Here is an 18,509-nt window from a genome sequence, read left to right on the forward strand (position 1 = left end):
AAAGCAATGCGCTCCTGTACAGGTAGCCAATGAAGTTTAAAGCGTAGGGGGTCAGCGTGTGCAAAACGCCGCTCGTTTAGGATGAGCCTCGCCGCGGTGTTCTGAGCCGTTTGGAAAGTTTTCAGTAAGGAGGCCTGGCAACCCACATAGATACCACTACAATAGTCCAGGTGGGATAGGACAAGCCAGTGGACAAGGGTACGGAACAAGTCTCTGGGAAGGAGGTATCTGATACGTCGAAGCCTCCACATGGCCTGGAACAAGTAAGCAAATCAAATCAATTAATGTGAACGGGAAGGAAGAGAGGAGGGTAGGTGGAGGCGAGTGGTTACAAGTGGTTACGAGTCAAAAGCAATGTTAAAGAGGTGGGCTTTCAGTCTAGATTTAAAGGTGGCCAAGGATGGGGCAAGACGTAGGGGCTCAGGAAGTTTATTCCAGGCGTAGGGTGCAGCGAGACAGAAGGCGCGACGTCTGGAGTTGGCAGTAGTGGAGAAGGGAACAGATAAGAAGGATTTATCCATGGAGCGGAGTGCACGGGAAGGGGTGTAGGGAAGGACGAGTGTGGAGAGATACTGGGGAGCAGCAGAGTGAGTACATTTATAGGTTAGTAGAAGAAGTTTGAACAGGATGCGAAAACGGATAGGGAGCTAGTGAAGGGTCTTGAGGAGAGGGGTAGTATGAGTAAAGCGACCCTGGCGGAAGATGAGACGGGCAGCAGAGTTTTGAACCGAATGGAGAGGGGAGAGGTGACTAAGTGGGAGGCCAGCAAGAAGCAGATTGCAGTAGTCTAAACGAGAGGTGACAAGGGTGTGGATGAGGGTTTTGAGATGCAAATGAGCTAGATTTCATGTGAGTGGGGCTAGAACTAGGGGCAGGTGGGATAAGGGGGCTGGAACAAGGGGCAGAGAGAGAGGGGGGACAGATCTTGGATGGATGGGGGGGGGGGAGAGGGATGGCAAATGGTGGACTGAAGGGGCAGAGAGAAAGGGCAGACAGTGAATGGAAGGGGGAGAGAGAGAGAGGGCAGACAGGCAGATGGTGGATGGAAGAGGCAGAGATAGAGGGCAGATGTGCATGGAAGGGGCAGGGAGAGAGGGCAGACATTGGATGGAGGGGACGACAGTAGAGAGGGCAGACACTGGATGGCAGAGAAAGAACGAAGCCAGATGCTGGATGGAAGGAAGACAGTGAAAAGAAGATGAGGAAAGCAGAAGCCAGAGACAACAAACTGTAAATAAAATATATATTTTAATTTTTTTTTGCTTTAGGATAAAGTAGTATTGTAGCTGTGTTAATAAATGTTTATAATAGAACGTTTAAATAAGGTAATCTTTTTATTGGACTAATTGTAATACATTTGACTAACTTTCGGAGAGCAAAACCCCCTTCCTCAGGTCAGGATAGGACACTGTAACAGCACTATACTGTATTGACCTGAGGAAGAAGGTTTTGGCCTCTGAAAGCTAAATGTATTAGTCCAATAAAATGGTATTATTCGGTCTCAGCCCCTGGTTTCTCAATCTCGTCCGGATCTGAACTTGACCGATTTCCTCGAGAGTTCATTAGAGGTGGTTACTGAACGTACAACTCTCCTGGTGTCATTCACTCTTGAGTTTGATAGGAACAATATTTTCAAACTATTTTTCCGGCATATGAATGCACTTTTTTTTGGAGCAAAGATCCAGATTTTTCCTGACCTTAATAAAGAGACACAAAAGCGCAGACGAGAATTCCTGGTGCTTAAACCACGCATCCTCGCAATACCTGGGACTTTTGTTCTTAAATATCCATGCAGATGCTTTGTCTCTATTGATGGTGTTAATTACATGTTCCTTAACCCCAGAAAAATGCAAACATACATTGAATTAAAAGAACATAGTAAGACTGATGTCCGACCTGAGGCCCCACTTTAAATATGCTGTTATATCGGCTAGCGAGTCACTGGGATTTTCTTCCTCTTATTAGAGTAAATTAAACTCAATAATTTTTTTTTCCTTTTGTATTTTGTTTTTCCTAGTTTCTTGCCTCATAATGTGGTCGAAATAGAAATAATAATATTCTTTATGTTATAGTATTTTTATATTCTCCGTATCTAATACATTTTTGAAATGGATGTAATATTCTAAAATCATAAAATAAATAAATAAAATGGTATTATTTTATTTTCTATATTTGTTTTATTTCTATTTGTTAATTTGTAAAGTGGTGATTGGTATTTGTTAGTTTTTTCAAATGTACATCTGCTGTCTTTATATTTTGCACAGTACTAGGGGACATTTTCTGTTTCTGTGGCATTGCATTGTATGCAGAGTCTGGCATCTTGGGGGTTGTTTAATTTTTGTCTAAATAGAAAGTTTATGATTACTTATTCTATAGTGGATTAGGGTGTATCTGTGTTTGTGAAAAAGACATGGCTTTCAGTTGGCATTGACTGTGCAGGATCTACGATCTGTACTATTCTGTCTGGTTTCATTTTACAATAGGTGAATTGATGTTCTAGTGCTCACTGTAGTGTTTAAGATGCTTTCCTTTTCCTTGTGTGATTCGTAGAAATTACTGCTTATGGTATGGTAGAATTGCTCTATAGGTCCTGAGTGTTTTGTATTCTCGGTATGCCTAGTACTGGATTTTGGAGGGGAGTGTTAAAAAATGACCGGCCCCGGGTGTCAACTACCCTAGGTACGCCACTGCTGGACATTAAGGATCCTTCAAGACCTCTGGAAAACCTAGGTATCCAAAGTCTTCATTTAATCCTTTTACCTTTGGTCTCACATATTTTGTCTTTCTTTCTTTCTTATCTTACAAGCCCTTATTTACACAGTTGTAGAATTCAATCCCTCTAGCACAGATTTCTAAAACAGTTTTACTAAGGGGCCTTCACCTTCCTTTTCAGTTAGGAACTGGGAGTGAGAAGCATTGCTTTCCTTGTACGTGTACATAAGCTGATTGGTCACACCGTTCAGGTTCTGCCCCCTTTTGGGGCAGGCAGAGCAAGAATATAACCAGGGCTTAATTTGTGCCAGAATGGAGAAGAACGGTGTTCTAGTACTTCTTTGGCCTCGGGAAGTGATGTCACAATCTCTGACTGCCCCCCCCCCCCAACCCCCACAGTTCAGCTTACCCCTCTTACCCTCCCCCCAGCCACCTGTATATCTTTTCAAAGTAGTCTTCTGTTTTAGAGGTTGTCAGCAACAATTCACAATGAGCTGTTCGTGCTGACATCAGAGCCTTTTCTATGATGCAACTTCCTGTTTCTGCAGAAGCGATAAGTGTCAAACAGAAGGCTCTGATGCGTATTGTGAATCACTGCTCGGTGCCACCAACCTCTAACACAGAAGAGAGCTGACAGGGGTAGGAGGGAGCGATGCTATTGTGAATTGCAGAAGGGGCAAAGGGGAGAGAAGCTGGGCTGCCGGGGGGGGGGGAGGGAAAAAGAAAACCTGGACATTGGTGGGTGGGTGAGAAAAGAAAAGCTGGATAGGGAGTGGGGAGAAGGGGAGAGAAGAGAGTGGGATTCTAGATATGAAGAGGGAAACAGAGGGGAGATACTGACAATTGGGGGGAGAGGAAAAGAAGATTGAGTGGAGACAGAGAGAGGGAGAAGATGCCGACTATGAGGGGAAGGAGAGGGAGAAAAGAAGAAGCTACACTGTAGACCAGAAAGGGGAGAAGTTGAACTACTGGGGTAGGGAATAAATAGGGCACAGGGAGAAGACAGGCTACAAATGATGGGGGGGGGGGGGAGACGGAAGACGTTTGGTTACAACAGTTGTGGACAGAGAAAAGATGGGCTCTAAGGGTGGGGGTAGAGAGAAGGAGAAAGATGAGATACTAAAGTGACAAAGGTGGAGGAAAGGGAAAAGCTGAACATGGCGAAACCATGTGGGAGGTGTTTGTCAAGAGTAAATTAAATTGTTTTTATTTTTCCAGGGTTGAGTTCTGAGTTTGCCAGACACAATACAAATAACCCCTCCCTTGACATAATGAAGGAACTTGCTGTGTTTTGCCTGTGACTGAGGTGTGATATGCTGTCTACATGTAGTTTGTAGAGAGATCTTTAGAAATCCCACTTGTTCTGCTTGACCAGTGGTAGGTGTATTGGTGTTCTAAGGCCCAGTGTAACATTTATAATCTTACCTATTCAAAAGTATGGTTCTTGCTGTTTGAATCTAAGGAATTAATGTTACTGTTTTATGTCAGATTTGCGACGTGTATGTTGAGTTGGAATTTATTTAGGTTTTGTATTTCACAATGTAATTGGTGGTGGAGAGATTTATGTTGCTTTTGCTCAGATGACATGAAAATCAGAAATTTTTTTTGAATGGTGACTTCCGTGAAGAAATGCCCTACTTGTTGTTGGGGTAGGTTGGATTTTTGTGGCTACAGAGCATGTTTACATTAAACTCATAAGAACTGCTATACTGTATCAGACCAAAAGTCTTTGGAAATTTATTCTCTCCTCCGCTCCCACCCAGCTACTCCTTCATGCCATCCAGCTGCCAGATTTTCAGAGAACAACACTATGGTATCAAATGTGTAAATGTTAAAAAAAAACAAACGCTGATTAGTCCCCAAGATTTTGTTGATAATGTTGCAAAATTTGTACTACTGTGGGTGATATTTCTAAATATAATTTGAAAATTCAGATATTTAATTTAACAAATATTATGTACATACTAGCTTCCTTTTTATCTGATGTATTTTGTGTGTAGGAGTAAGTTGACTTCTGGCCCTGGCTCCGCCCCTAGTTCCACTTCCTTTCTGCCTACAAATTAGGCCCTGAGTATAACTAACTCTGCACTTGTACTTTGTTTCTTTATGCTCTGTTATTCCATCTCTGGTCACTGTGGAGATACAGCTACAAGTCTCTGCAGTCCAGACCCTTCATGCCCCCTCCCTGTGCAAGGGAGGTAAGAGACTGCTATGAGTATCTTCTACCTGTAACCAGAAGCTGTGTAGCTGTTTACTCTGCTGGCATCATATTAAAGGTATTGAGGCAGGATGTGGGATACGGCCTCTGTTCTCCCTTACCCTGAACAGGTAGAACTTATGAAAATGCTGTAGTGTTGACAGTGAGTTTCAGTCTCCCTCTCAACATTTTAAAATCTCTCTGCAGATGGATAAGAACATCCATTTAGAATACTTACTTTATTCTCTGAGTTCACCAATAATTTGATCTGTATTCTTGCTAGTTGAGAATCCTGGGAGACATTTAACCCTTTTTTTGTCCATTTAACTGAGTTTCCAAGTTAATGCCTCTAGTAACGTAGTCGCCAATGAGTAACAATTGTCTGTTCTGTGGAGATCTGACATTGCCTGAGGGTTTTTTGGTACATTGGGGGGGAGGGGGGTAATTCTCAATGAAATGCTCCTGCCTAACTGCTATAGTATTCTAGAAACTGTCCACATAAGGGACTAGCCACGCCCCTAAACTACCCAATCCTCTCCCAGGTCAATACCCCACTGCAGTTGCCTGCTATGGATGTTGCACACTCAGGGGCTGAAGAAAAGCTTGTGGTCGAGCCACGTATGGATGTCTGAGCGCACGGATTCTATTTCAAGTATAATACTGTGGAATGCAGCAAGTTAATTAAATGCAAATTTTATACTTAGAAAACCTGAAGGAAATGATAGACCTCCTTCTACAAAGAAGTAGTTTGTTGGAGAGCTGTTATTTTTCTTTTATTGGATACCTTTCTTGTACAATTGTGCTTTGTTAACATTGTACTTCTAAAATCAAAAATAAAAAGAGAGGGTTATGTAGTTTGAATATGGATGAAGATCTTGAATTGGAAACTGATGAATGATGCTTATTTGTGCAAAAAAGTTGCAAAGAAATATATCTTAATGTTACTGTTTTATGTCAGGTTTGCTACGTGTATGTTGAGTTGAAATTTATTCATATATAATGGATACAATCCAAACGGTGATCTTATCGGAGAACTAAATCCATACATTGCGACGTATGGAACATTGACAGCTCAGAGGAAGGGAGAGAAGAAAATAGCTGGTTTCATGAAAATTTGGATTCCGGTTTTGAATTCCCTAATTTCTTGAACGAGAAGTATATTGATAAATACTTTAACGGCTGGAGCTGTTGGTGACTCTTATTTGAGAACATGATTCCAGGGACTGTTTCTTTTTACATAAAGACCTTTGATGGATGGAACAAAACCAGTTGTATTGATTTCAAGTGGAGGGGGGGAGGGGGATTTATGGAAAATAACAGAAAGTGTTAGTTGAAATACACACCTTACCTGGTATTCCTGAAATGTATGTAAGATTATTGAGACGTTTAATAAATATGATATTCAATACAGATTGGAAGGTGAGAATGTTTGAGTGTTAATGTTCACTCTCTGTGACTTAATAAAGATATTTTCACATAAAATGGATCTTTGCCCCCATTTAAGGACCTGAGTATCTTGTGCCTGCTCAGATAAACACAAGCCACATTTCATCTCAGCAGTTTCACCCCAGTCCATCTTCTTACTGCACTCACCTGAGCATCTGCTTGTCCCAGCTTCTCTTTCCTCTGATCCTGGCTCTTCCCTGACGTACGGCTCTTCCCCTCCTTCAATGTGGGATATAATGTCAGGGATGACAGTCGGAGAGCCTGTTCCCGGGTTTAAGAAAACGGCATTAGGTTTCCCAAAATCATTTACCCCCAGATTCCATAAATGACGTGTAAACGTCCACGTGCAAAACTGTGCGCTATCCTGAGATGCTTGCGCAATTAAACTGGCTAATGAGCCAATCAGCACCAATAACAGTGTGGTAACACTTAATGGCGTTAATTGGCAACAGTTAGGATTTGCAAGTGTATTTTGCTCAGCGGTATTCTATAAAGATCCGCATGCAAATCTTATTGCGCAACGCAAAAGGCAGCAGGGCCATGGTAAGGGCAAGGGCGGGTCACATGAACTGTATCACTGAACATCGGGAATCCGTAATTAAATTACATGCCAAGATTTACACCAGGTTTCCGTTGGCGTAAGTCCCTGCGCCCAAAAGTTGGCTTGGAAATCACCTCTAAGCACTTTTCTATAAATGATGCCCAATTTGGTGACATTTTTTTGAGCGCCATTGACTGAATCTCGTCCTTAGTGTCCGACTCCTTCAAGTTCAAGACAGACAGATTTCCAGCATAAAAATTTCACTAACTTTAATGAACAAAAATGCGGAAACACTCAGAGGAACTGTTTTGGACCCTGCAAATCTCAGTAAAGTTTCAAAAACCTTACCCTTTAGTGGCCAATGTTCCCATATAGCTTATTATGGGAACACTGGACACTAAACTCATCTTTATAGCCCAGTTCCCACTTTAAATAGTGCAAAACATTATCATCCTCATTTCAATTTGAGTGAGCTTCCTTATCCCATATACAACACACAGGTCTCCTTCATCACATCCAGAACAATTCTACACCTAGTCCTTAGTGGGGAGCATGACCTGGTGCAGGAGGCAATGGTGCTGAGACCACTTGATAACAGTGATCATAAGATGATCAGATTTGATATAAACTCTGGATAAGTACACCCAGGAAATCCAATACGTTAGTCTCCTTTTTGAAACTTAAAGGCTACGATAAAATTAGAAGCAGCTTTAAAGGTCAAAAATTTATATCAGGCGTGAATGCAGTTCACAAATGAGAACCAAAAAAGGAGAAACCCCTATGGAGTGTCCAAACCACAAGAGAAGTAAGGGATGATGCAATGACCTCCAGCCAGAGGATAAATGCCAAGATAGTCTTTATTCGGTAAAGCGCCAAAATGGGGCCCATTTATCCTCCAGCTGGAAGTCATTGCGTTATCTCCTATTTCTTCCTCTGTGTTGTTCAAAAACACTGTGTTAAAAAAGGAGAAAGGAAGGCCAAACGATATCTAGCATGGCTAAAAAGTGAGGTGAAGGAAGCTATGAGAAAATCATTCAGGAAACGGAAGAAGGATCCAAAGGATCCAACCGAAAGTAACAGGAAACAGCATCAGGAATGGCAAATCCAATGCAAAGCGCCAAGGAAGGCAAGGAGGGACTTTGGAAAAAAAAAAAGACTGCATTGGAGGCAAAAACACATAGTAAAAATTTTTTAAAGGTATATTAAAAGCAAGAAACCAGCAAAAGAAATCAGTTGGACCGCTAGATGACCGAGTAAAGGGACACTCAAGGAAGACAAGGCCATAGCGGAGAGATTAAATGAATTGTTTGCTTCAGTCTTCACCAAGGAAGATATGAGAGTGATTCCAGTACCAGAAATGGTATTCACTTCTGATGAGTCAGAGAAACTGAATGAAACCTCTGGAAACCTGGAAGATCTAATGGAGGAATTTCACAAATTGAAGAGTAGCAAATTGCCTGGACCGGATGGTATACATCCCAGAGTACTGATAGAATTGAAAAATTAACTTGCAGAGCTACTGTTAATAACATGTCATTTACATTTAATATCAAGCATGGTACCAGAAGATTGGAGGGTGGCCAATGTAATGTCAATTTTTTAAAAGAGTTCCAGAGGTGATCTAGGAAATTAGAGACCAGTGAGCCTGACATTAGTGCCGGGCAAAATGGGAGAGACTATTATAAAGAACACAATTACAAAGGAAGTACACATAAGCATGGATTAATGAGACAAAACCAAAACAGATTTAGTGAAGGGAAATCTTGCATCACCAATCTACTACATTTCTTTGAAGGGGTGAATAAACATGTGGATAAAGGTGAGCCGGTTGATATTGTGTATCTGCATTTTCAAAAGGCATTTGACAAAGTACCTCATGAAAGACTCCTGAGGAAATCATGGGATAGGAAGTAACGTCCTATTGTGGATTAAAAACTGGTTAAAAGATAGAAACAGAGACTAGGGTTAAATGGTCAGTATTCTCAATGGAAAGGGGTACAGAGTGGGGTTCCCTAGGGGTCTGTGCTGGGACTTCTGTTTTTTTTTAACATATTTATAAATGATCTAGAGATGGGAACAGGTAATAAGGTAATTGAATTTGCTGATGCCCCAAAGTCAGTCAAAGTTCTTAAATGGCAAGAGGATTGTGAAAAATTGCAAGAGGACCTTACGAGACTGGGAGACTGGACATCCAAATGGCAGACGACATTTACTGTGAGCAAGTGCAAAGTGATGCGTGAGGAAAAGAAAAACACAAACCATAGCTACATGATGTAAGGTTCCACATTAGGAGTCACGGCCTAGGAAAAGGATCTAAGTGTCATTGTTAACTGTACGTTGAAACCCTCTCATGTGCAGTGTAAGAACGTAAGCATTGCCAAAATGGGACAGACCAAAGGTCCATCAAGCCTAGCATCCTGTTTCCAACAGTGGCTAATCCAAGTTACAAGTACCTGGCAACTTCCCAAAACAGTACAATACATTTTATGCTGCTTAACCTAGAAATAAGCAGTGGATTTTCCCTAAGTCCATCTTAGTAATGGCTTATGGACTTTTCTTTTAGGAAATAGTCTGTTATTGAGATGGACATGGGGGAAGCCACTGCTTGCCCAGGATTAGTAGCATGGGATGGCGCTACTAATTGGGTTTCTACCAGGTACTTGTGACCTGGATTGGTTAATGCTGGAAGCAGGATACTGAGCTAGATGAACCACTGGTCTGACCCAGTATGGCTAGTCTTATGTTCTGACTTAAGACCTCTGCAAATGAGACTAAGAAGTTATTTGGGGTAGTTGTTGAGGAGGGGGAAGGGGTGAACGAAGTGAGATGTCCCTTGGAGGAAGAGGGTCTGGCAGATTTCATTGTAGCACACCAAAGAAAGCATACTCGGCCACAAGAAGAGGTAGAGGAAGCAAAATTTACTGAAGACACGATGTGGCTTGAATGTCAGTGAAATACCTGAATCGGAGATCTGCACAAAAGATATTCAGTGATAAAGAACTGAATTTCACTGCTTCCCCTGACAAAAGCATTTTGTCAAACACGGGCTGTGCCAGGTTTTCAATAAATTTTGCTTCCTCTACCCTTTCTTGTGAATGACTAGGCTTTCTTTGGCGTGTTGTTTGTGCTGTGTTGTCATCTCCCTCTATTTTGTTGCTTGAACACAAGAAGTGCTATATTAGGTCAGACCAAAGGTCCATCATGATCCAGAACAGCATCCTGTTTCCTGCCAAGACTGTGTCACTGACCTTTAAAATTTTACTCTTGAGGCTGGCAGTACATATATGTGACAAAATTATGTTCCACCAAGGCCCCTGTTTTCTCGGGATGGTTTACTACCCATTTCAGAGGTGTTTGTGATGAAATAAAATATTACAGCTTAAACGCATGCACATTTACATGGAGAGGAGCGAGTGTCAATAAGAAGTATGAAGCTCAAATTCAGAGGTTGTTGTTTTTCATTTTCCTGGGGGGGGGAGGAAGGGGGGGAGGGGGCAAATGTTAAAAAAGCGATGGGATAGACATGTTGTAAGATATGTTGCTGTTATAGAAATATCAGTAAGGATATAAATTGTAAGTATTTAATATGTTTGAATTGAAGTATGTCCATCAATAAAAACCGTTTATACATACATGGAGAGGAGCGTTCAAGACAAAACGTGAAAAATTCCCATACTATTTTATAGGAGGTTCTGCCAAACACAGAGCCTCCTGATAAGCAGGTGCTGGACCAAAGTCCCTCCATGTACAGAGGGAGCAGTGACTTTATAAAGCAGAATGTGGGGGAAACAAACACACATCCCCCCTTTCTAAAATTGCTGTTCCCTCTGGAAATGGCCCCACACACGCATCTCCCTCCCACCATGTACACCTCCTGACCAGCATCTATGCAGCTCATGCACACCCTCCGAGCAACATCAAATTCCCCCTTCCCCCCACACACACACCCCACATGGCAGCAGCCGCACTGGTTCACACCCCCCCCCCCCCCCCCCCCCCCCGGTAGATCTCCTCCAATTCAAGAATCTACAGTAAAATCCTCCTATACGTTATCAAACTCCCCCCCCCCCCCCAGGATAAATCCCCAAAATATCCATTTCCACCCCTGTCAGACCTCTCCCTTTCCCGATAGACTCCTTGGGCTTACCGGCAGAAGTGATGTCTACTCACTCCCTCCTTTTTTTTTTTTTTTGTTACATTTGTACCCCGCGCTTTCCCACTCATGATTCCATTTCTCAAAATGGCTGCCGAGGTATTTCTGTTAGGTGTCAGATCAGTGGCGTAGCCACAGGTGGGCCTGGATGGGCCAGGTCCAGTGGTGTACCTAGGCTAGTTGACACCTGGGGCTGGTCATTTTTTAACAGCCCCCTCCAAAATCCAGTACTAGGCATACTGAGAATACAAAACACTCAGGACCTATAGAGCAATTCTACCATACCATAAGCAGTCATTTCTACAACTCACACAAGGAAAAGGAAAGCATCTTAAACACTACAGTGAGCACTAGAACATCAATTCACCTATTGTAAAATGAAACCAGACAGAATAGTACAGATTGTCAATCCTGCACAGTCAATGCCAACTGAAAGTCATGTCTTTTTCACGAACACAGATACACCCTAATCCACTATAGAATAAGTAATCATAAACTTTCTATTTAGACAAAAATTAAACTGAACCCCCAAGATGCCAGACTCTGCATACAATGCAACACCACAGAAACAGAAAATGTCCCCTAGTACTGTGCAAAACATAAAGACAGCAGATGTAAATTTGAAAAAAAAAAAATAACAAATACCAATCACCACTTTACAAATTAACAAAAAGAAATAAAACAAATATATAAAATAAAATAATACCATAAATACATCTAGCTTTCTGAGACCAAAACCTCCTTCCTCAGGTCAATACAGTAAAGTGCTGTTACAGTATCCTATCCTGACCTGAGGAAGGGGGTTTTGTTCTCCAAAAGTTAATCAAAATGTATTAAAATTAGTCCAATAAAAAGATTACCTTATTTTCATGCTCTGTTTATAAACATTTATTAACACATCTACAATACTACTTTATCCTAAAGCAAAAAAATAAAAATATATATTTTATTTACAGTTTGTTGCCTCTGGTTTCTGCTTTCCTCATCTTCTTTTCACCGTCTTCCTTCCATCCAGCATCTGTCTTCGCTCTCTCACTGCCATCCAGTGTCTGCCCTCTCTGCTGTCCCCTCCATCCAATGTCTGACCTCTCTCCCTGCCCCTTTCATCCATTGTCTGCCCTCTCTCTCACTTCCATCCAAATCTGCCCTCTATCTCTGACCCTTCCATCCACCATCTGCCCTCTCTCTCTCCCCCTTCCATCCACTGTCTGCCCTTTCTCTCAGCCCCTTCAATCCACCTTTTGCCCTCCCTCCCTCTCCCATCCATCCAGGGTCTGCCCTCCCTCTCGCTCCCCCTTCCATCCAGGGTCTGCCCTCCCTCTCGCTCCCCCTTCCATCCAGGATCTGTCCCCTTCTCACTCTCTGTCTGACCCCTCTTTTCGGCCCCCAGTTCCAGCCCCATTATCCCACCTGATCCTAGTCCCAGCCCACATATCCCACCTGCCCCCCTTTTTAGCCCCCAGTTTCAGCCCCACTATCTCACCAGTCCTCAGTTTCCGCCCCAGCCCTTTTCTCCCACGAGTCCCGAGCTTCAGCCCCCAGCCACTTCTCCCTGTCCCCTTTTCAGCCCCCAGTCCCCACAGTTTCAGCCCCTGCCCCTTTTCAGCCCCCAGTTCCAGTACTAGCCCCCTTATCCCACCTACCCTCCTTTTCAGCCCCCAGTTCCAGTCTCCTTCATCCACATGCCCCATTCTCCCTCCTGCCCCCTTCTCAGACCCCAGCTCCATGCCCCTTCTCCCACCTGAGCCCCCCCCCCCAGACCCAGTCCCCTTCTCCCATCTGAGCCTCCCCTCTCCCCACCTGCCAACCAGCTCCGTCGACAGACGACCCTCTTCTCCAGCCACCCGGCCGGCACCCAGCCTTTAAAAGAAATCTGTGAAGCACCTCACGTCTGCTCTGCTGTAAAAGAAGCAAATCGCCTTGTTGCATTAGCCCTTCCCTCACTGTGTCCCGCCCTCGTGGAAATAGGAAGTTACATCAGAGGGTGGGACATAGTGAGTGAGAGAAGGGCCGATGCGACGAGGCGATTTGCTTCATTTACAGCAGAGCAGATGCGAGGCGTTTCACAGACTTGTTTTAAAAGCTAGGTGCCGGCCGAGTGGCAGGAGAAGAGGGTCGTCTGTCGATGGAGCTGGTGGTAGGCAGGTGGGGACTGTGGCGCCAGCGGAGCACCCCCCCCCCACCTGCTGACACCCGGGGTGGACTGCCCCCACCGCCCTGCCCTTGGTACGCCACTGGCCAGGGCTCACCCTCTTAGGGCTCAGGCCCACCCAACAGTAGCACATGTTTAGTGGTAGCTGTTGGGGATCCCAAGCTCTGTCAACTGAAGAGTTCCCCCTGATGGTAACGAAAATGCTACTCTCCACAATACTGGCACCTGCACATGCTCAGTTTTCAGCACACGCCTGCTGCAGACTGCCAAGGTGGAAAGAAGCGTTTTCCCGCCAGCTGAGATTTTTTTGGTGGTGGTGGTGGGGGGAAGGGAAGGGAAGGGAGAACATGGTGCCCACCCACTTCTTGCCTAGGCCCACCCAAAATCTGGCTACACTGGGTCAGATGTCCATATATGGGCATTTTCCTGAAGAGCATTTTGCCCATATATGGACATCAGCATTCTAGGGCCACCCTAACCTTATTACTAGATACTGAACATGGACATAGTTGTAATTTCACATTATATTACATTACAAGGGAGCATATAAATCGCTTGTGCTCAAAGAGTTCACCATCTAAAGAGACTAAGGAATTACAAAGAAACTAGTAAAAAAAGGCCCGTTTCTGATGCAAATGAAACGGGCAATAGCAAGGTTTTTATCAGAGTGTGCATGTTTGAGAGAGAGTGAATGTGCTTGCGAGTGTGTGTGTGACAGAGAGAGAGTGAGAGTCTCCCCCCTCCCCTCTCTCCCCTCCCTCCCAGTTTCGGAGAGCAGTGTTTGGTAATTATACAGGATTCCTGCTGTGTTTTCCTTCACCGTTTATATTTGTCAGGACTCAGGAGCTGTGTTACAGAGAGAGCGAGGGCGGGGCAGACACTCATGGGGAAACCGGATATCTACACCGCTTCACACTTCCGGCTGGAGGCTTCATTTAGAACGTTGGTGGTGCCTTTTATATATAGAGATAACTGCAGTTCTGATATTAAACAGATAACAAAACATACTTTTTGAATAGAAAAGTTTATAACAATTTCCTAAATATCAAATACTGTGTTGCCAGTCGGATTGAAGAAGGCAAAGAGGACCACACCGATGCAGCCTGATAGCATAAAGACAATTTAAGCAACTTACATGATCTTGTCTTTCATACAGAAGGAAAACAAAGTAACAGATGTTGTCTGGTATCATAAGTCGCATTAAACTGTTCCCCGATTCTATCAACTGGTACAGCAGATCTCTTTGTGTCGCAAACATCACTAACATTAACATTAACGTCCAACTGACTTCTAATCAAGAAGCCTTAGGAGCCACTGAATTAGTAGTAGAAATTAAAAAGTTTACATCAAGAAGCGAATTCACAATATTAAAAAGTTCTTTAGGACCTTAAGAGGGGCATAATCGAATGGAAATGTCTATCTCCATGGGCGTTTATCTCCGAGAACGGGTCCGTGAAGGGGCGGGCCAAACCGAATTTTTGAAAAAATGGACGTTTTTGAGCTGGGCGTTTGTTTTTTTTTTTTAGCAATAATGGAAACTAAAAACGCCCAGCTCAAAAACGTCCTAATCCGAGCCATTTGGTCATGGGAGGGGCCAGGATTGGTAGTACACTGGCCCCCCTGATATGCCAGGACATCAACTGGGCACCCTAGATCAGTGCAGTGGACTTCAGAAAAAGCTCCCACATGCATAGCTCCCTTACCACGGGTGCTGAGCTCCCAACCCCCCTCCCCCAAAACCCACTACCCACAAATGTACAACACTACCATAGCTCTTAGGGGTGAAGGGGGCACCTACATGTGGGTACAGTGGGTTTTGGAGGCCTCCCATTTACCAGCACAAGTGTTACAGGTGGGGGGGGGGGGGTGGGCCTGGGGCCACCTGGCTGAAGTGCACTGCGGTACCCACTAAAAGTGCTCCAGGGACCTGCATACACGCAGGCCTCTAGGACTGGTTGCTGCTATATAACATTGGCACACCAGATGACACCTGAAGACTAATCTCTCTGAAAACGTCCTTTATTGGAATAACCGCCTTTACTCACAGTTAACCGCAGAGCAGAGGTTGTGCCCCACTGGCAACGAGTCTCCCTGGTACTGAGATGAGCAGTAGGTCAGAGCTGGCAGAATGCTGTACAATGCCCTCTTTCAGCCACATTCAAGGGAAGAACTAAGTTGTCTAACGTGGCTAACACAGGAAAGGGAACTAAAACTGGCTTACAAAAATAGCCACTACCGCATGGACTACAACAGGAAACACAACAGAGCACACTCTGACCCAGTAGGCAGGGGGAAAAGCACCATGGGAGAAGAGCCTACCAACTACCAACATCGTGAGACTGTAACACAAGCTAATGAAATCACGGAGCCCAATACCCTACACCCACCACAATGCAATGCTGATGTGACCCTGTAGTGCACCCGAGAGCCACATCTGACCCAGGGAAAGGCTGTGACAGGATCGAACACATTCTGCTGTCATGGAGGTGGGTACGGCATTTGAGGCTGGCATAGAGGCTGGAAAAAAAGTTTGTAAAGTGGGGGTTTTTTGGTGGGAGGGGGTTAGTGACCACTGGGGGAGTCCGGGGAGGTCATCTCCGATTCTCTCCAGTGGTCATCTGGACAGTTGGAGCACTTTTTTGGGACTTGTTCGTGAAAAAAAAGGGTCCAAAAAAAGTGACCCAAAATCGCTGTAAGAACGCCTTTTTTTTTTTTTCCGATTATCAGCTAAAGACGCCCATCTCTCCTCGGCTGATAACCACGCCCCAGTTCCGCCTCCACCACGCCTCCAACACGCCCCTGTCAACTTTATTCGTTTCCGCGACGGAGTGCAGTTGGAAACGCCCAAAATCGGCTTTCGATTATACCGATTTGGGCGCCTCTGCGAGACAAACGTCTATCTCCTGATTTAGGTCGCACTATGGTAAAATTATGTATAATCATACCTGATAATTTTCTTTCCATTAATCATAGCTGATCAATCCATAGACTGGTGGGTTGTGTCCATCTACCAGCAGGTGGAGATAGAGAGCAAACTTTTGCCTCCCTATATGTGGTCATGTGCTGCCGGAAACTCCTCAGTATGTCGATATCAAAGCTCCATCCGCAGGACTCAGCACTTAGAGAATTACACCCACGAAGGGACACTCTGCCCAGCTCACCACCGCCGAAACGGGGGAGGGGAATTAACCCAGCTCATCCCCACACGTGGGGGAGGGGAATCCGTCCAGCTCATCCCCGCGGAGCGGGGGAGGGACACCACACCCGCCGATGCGGGGGGATCTGGCTTATCCTGCAACCGCAACCGCGGGAGGAGCTGACTGACCCTAACACCGCCGAAGCGGGAGGGGTACAAAGCTGCCCTACAGCCGCACGAAGCGGGAGGGAGTGCCGGCAGAATTTTAAGTCTCAATCCAGCCCCGTAAAACGGAGGGGAGAGGAATGCAGCAGCTCACTGTAACACAAACTCGTCTTAACTCTTGAAGAATCCAAGTGAAAAAACTTGAACACGAAGTCTTTCTGAAGTAACTGAAGACTAAACTTGAACCTGAAATGCAACCAGAATAAAAACAGTACAGATATCTGGGAGGGGCTATGGATTGATCAGCTATGATTAATGGAAAGAAAATTATCAGGTATGATTATACATAATTTTACCTTCCATATCATCAAGCTGATCAATCCATAGACTGGTGGGATGTACCGACGCAGTACTCACCCAGGGTGGGACATTGAAATCCCTGACCTCAACACTGAAGCTCCAAACCGGGCCTCCGCCCGTGCAGCCACAGTCAAACGGTAATGCTTGGAGAATGTATGAGCCGAAGCCCAAGTTGCCGCCTTGCATATCTCTTCCAAGGAGACGGATCCAGCCTCTGCCATCGAGGCCGCCTGAGCTCTCGTGGAGTGAGCCTTCAGCTGGATAGGCGGCACCTTCCCCGCGGCCACATAAGCCGCTGCAATGGCTTCCTTGACCCATCTTGCCACTGTAGGCTTAGCAGCCTGCAGACCCTTACGAGGACCTGCAAACAGGACAAACAGATGATCCGATTTCCGGAAATCATTGGTCACTTCCAAGTATCTGATGATGACTCGTCTCACATCCAGATATTTAAGAGCAGAGTACTCCTCTGGGTAGTCCTCCCTACGAAAGGAAGGGAGACAGAGCTGCTGATTCACATGGAAGCGAGAAACAATCTTGGGCAGGAAGGAAGGCACTGTGCGAATAGTCACTCCTGCCTCAGTGAACTGCAGAAAAGGCTCTCGACATGAGAGCGCCTGGAGCTCGGAAACTCTTCTGGCTGAAGTGATAGCCACCAAAAAGACTGCTTTCAACGTCAGGTCTTTCAGAGATGCCCTCGACAAGGGTTCAAAAGGCGGCTTCTGCAATGCTCTTAGTACCAGGTTGAGATTCCACGCAGGCACCACTGAGTGCAGAGGAGGGCGCAGGTGATTAACTCCCTTGAGAAAGCGCACCACATCTGGCTGCGAAGCCAGGGAAGCACCCTTCAGGCGGCCCCTGAAGCAAGCCAGAGCCGCTACCTGGACTTTAAGGGAACTGAGCGACAGGCCTTTCTCCAGACCTTCTTGCAGGAACGCCAACACTGAAGAAATTGGAGCAGTGAAGGGAGAAAGTGAGCCTGCTTCACACCACGCTGCAAAGATACGCCAAACCCTGGCGTAAGCAGTAGAAGTAGAGCGCTTCCTCGCTCTCAGCATAGTGGCGATGACCTTGTCTGAGAAGCCCTTCTTCCTCAGACGCTGCCGCTCAATAGCCAGGCCGTAAGACCAAAGGGGGAGGGATCCTCCATCACCACGGGACCCTGATGTAACAGGCCCTGCTCCACAGGCAGCCGCAGAGGAACGTCGACTGAGAGCCTGATCAAGTCCGCATACCAGGGACGCCTGGGCCAATCCGGACCCACCAGGATTACCCTGCCGGGATGCTTTGCCACCCGGTCTAGCACCCTGCCCAACATGGGCCAGGGCGGGAACACATAGAGAAGCTCTTGTGTCGGCCACTGTTGGAGAAGAGCATCTACTCCCAGGGATCGAGGGTCCCGTCCTCTGCTGAAAAAGCGCGGCACTTGGCAATTGGCCGATGACGCCATCAGATCTAGGCTCGGCTGGCCCCAGCGCTTCGTGATGTCCAAGAACGCCTGAGCAGATAGCTGCCACTCTCCGGGCTCCAAGGTATGGCGACTGAGAAAGTCCGCCTTGACATTCATGACTCCTGCAATGTGGGCCGCTGACAGCTGTTCCAGGTTCGCTTCCGCCCACTGGCATAGACTCATAGCCTCCTTGGCTA

General features: G+C 45.4%; 1 protein-coding gene and 1 pseudogene across 1 annotated transcript in view; both read right to left on the reverse strand.

Moving 5' to 3' along the window:
- LOC115463276 (zinc finger protein 271-like) overlaps positions 1 to 18,509 on the reverse strand; it is a 972,359-nt gene that overhangs the window by 685,055 nt on the left and 268,795 nt on the right. The window lies entirely within an intron of this gene.
- LOC115459996 overlaps positions 1 to 18,509 on the reverse strand; it is a 67,366-nt pseudogene that overhangs the window by 4,248 nt on the left and 44,609 nt on the right.

Source organism: Microcaecilia unicolor, chromosome 1, assembly GCF_901765095.1.
Source record: "Microcaecilia unicolor chromosome 1, aMicUni1.1, whole genome shotgun sequence".
NCBI lineage: Eukaryota > Metazoa > Chordata > Amphibia > Gymnophiona > Siphonopidae > Microcaecilia > Microcaecilia unicolor.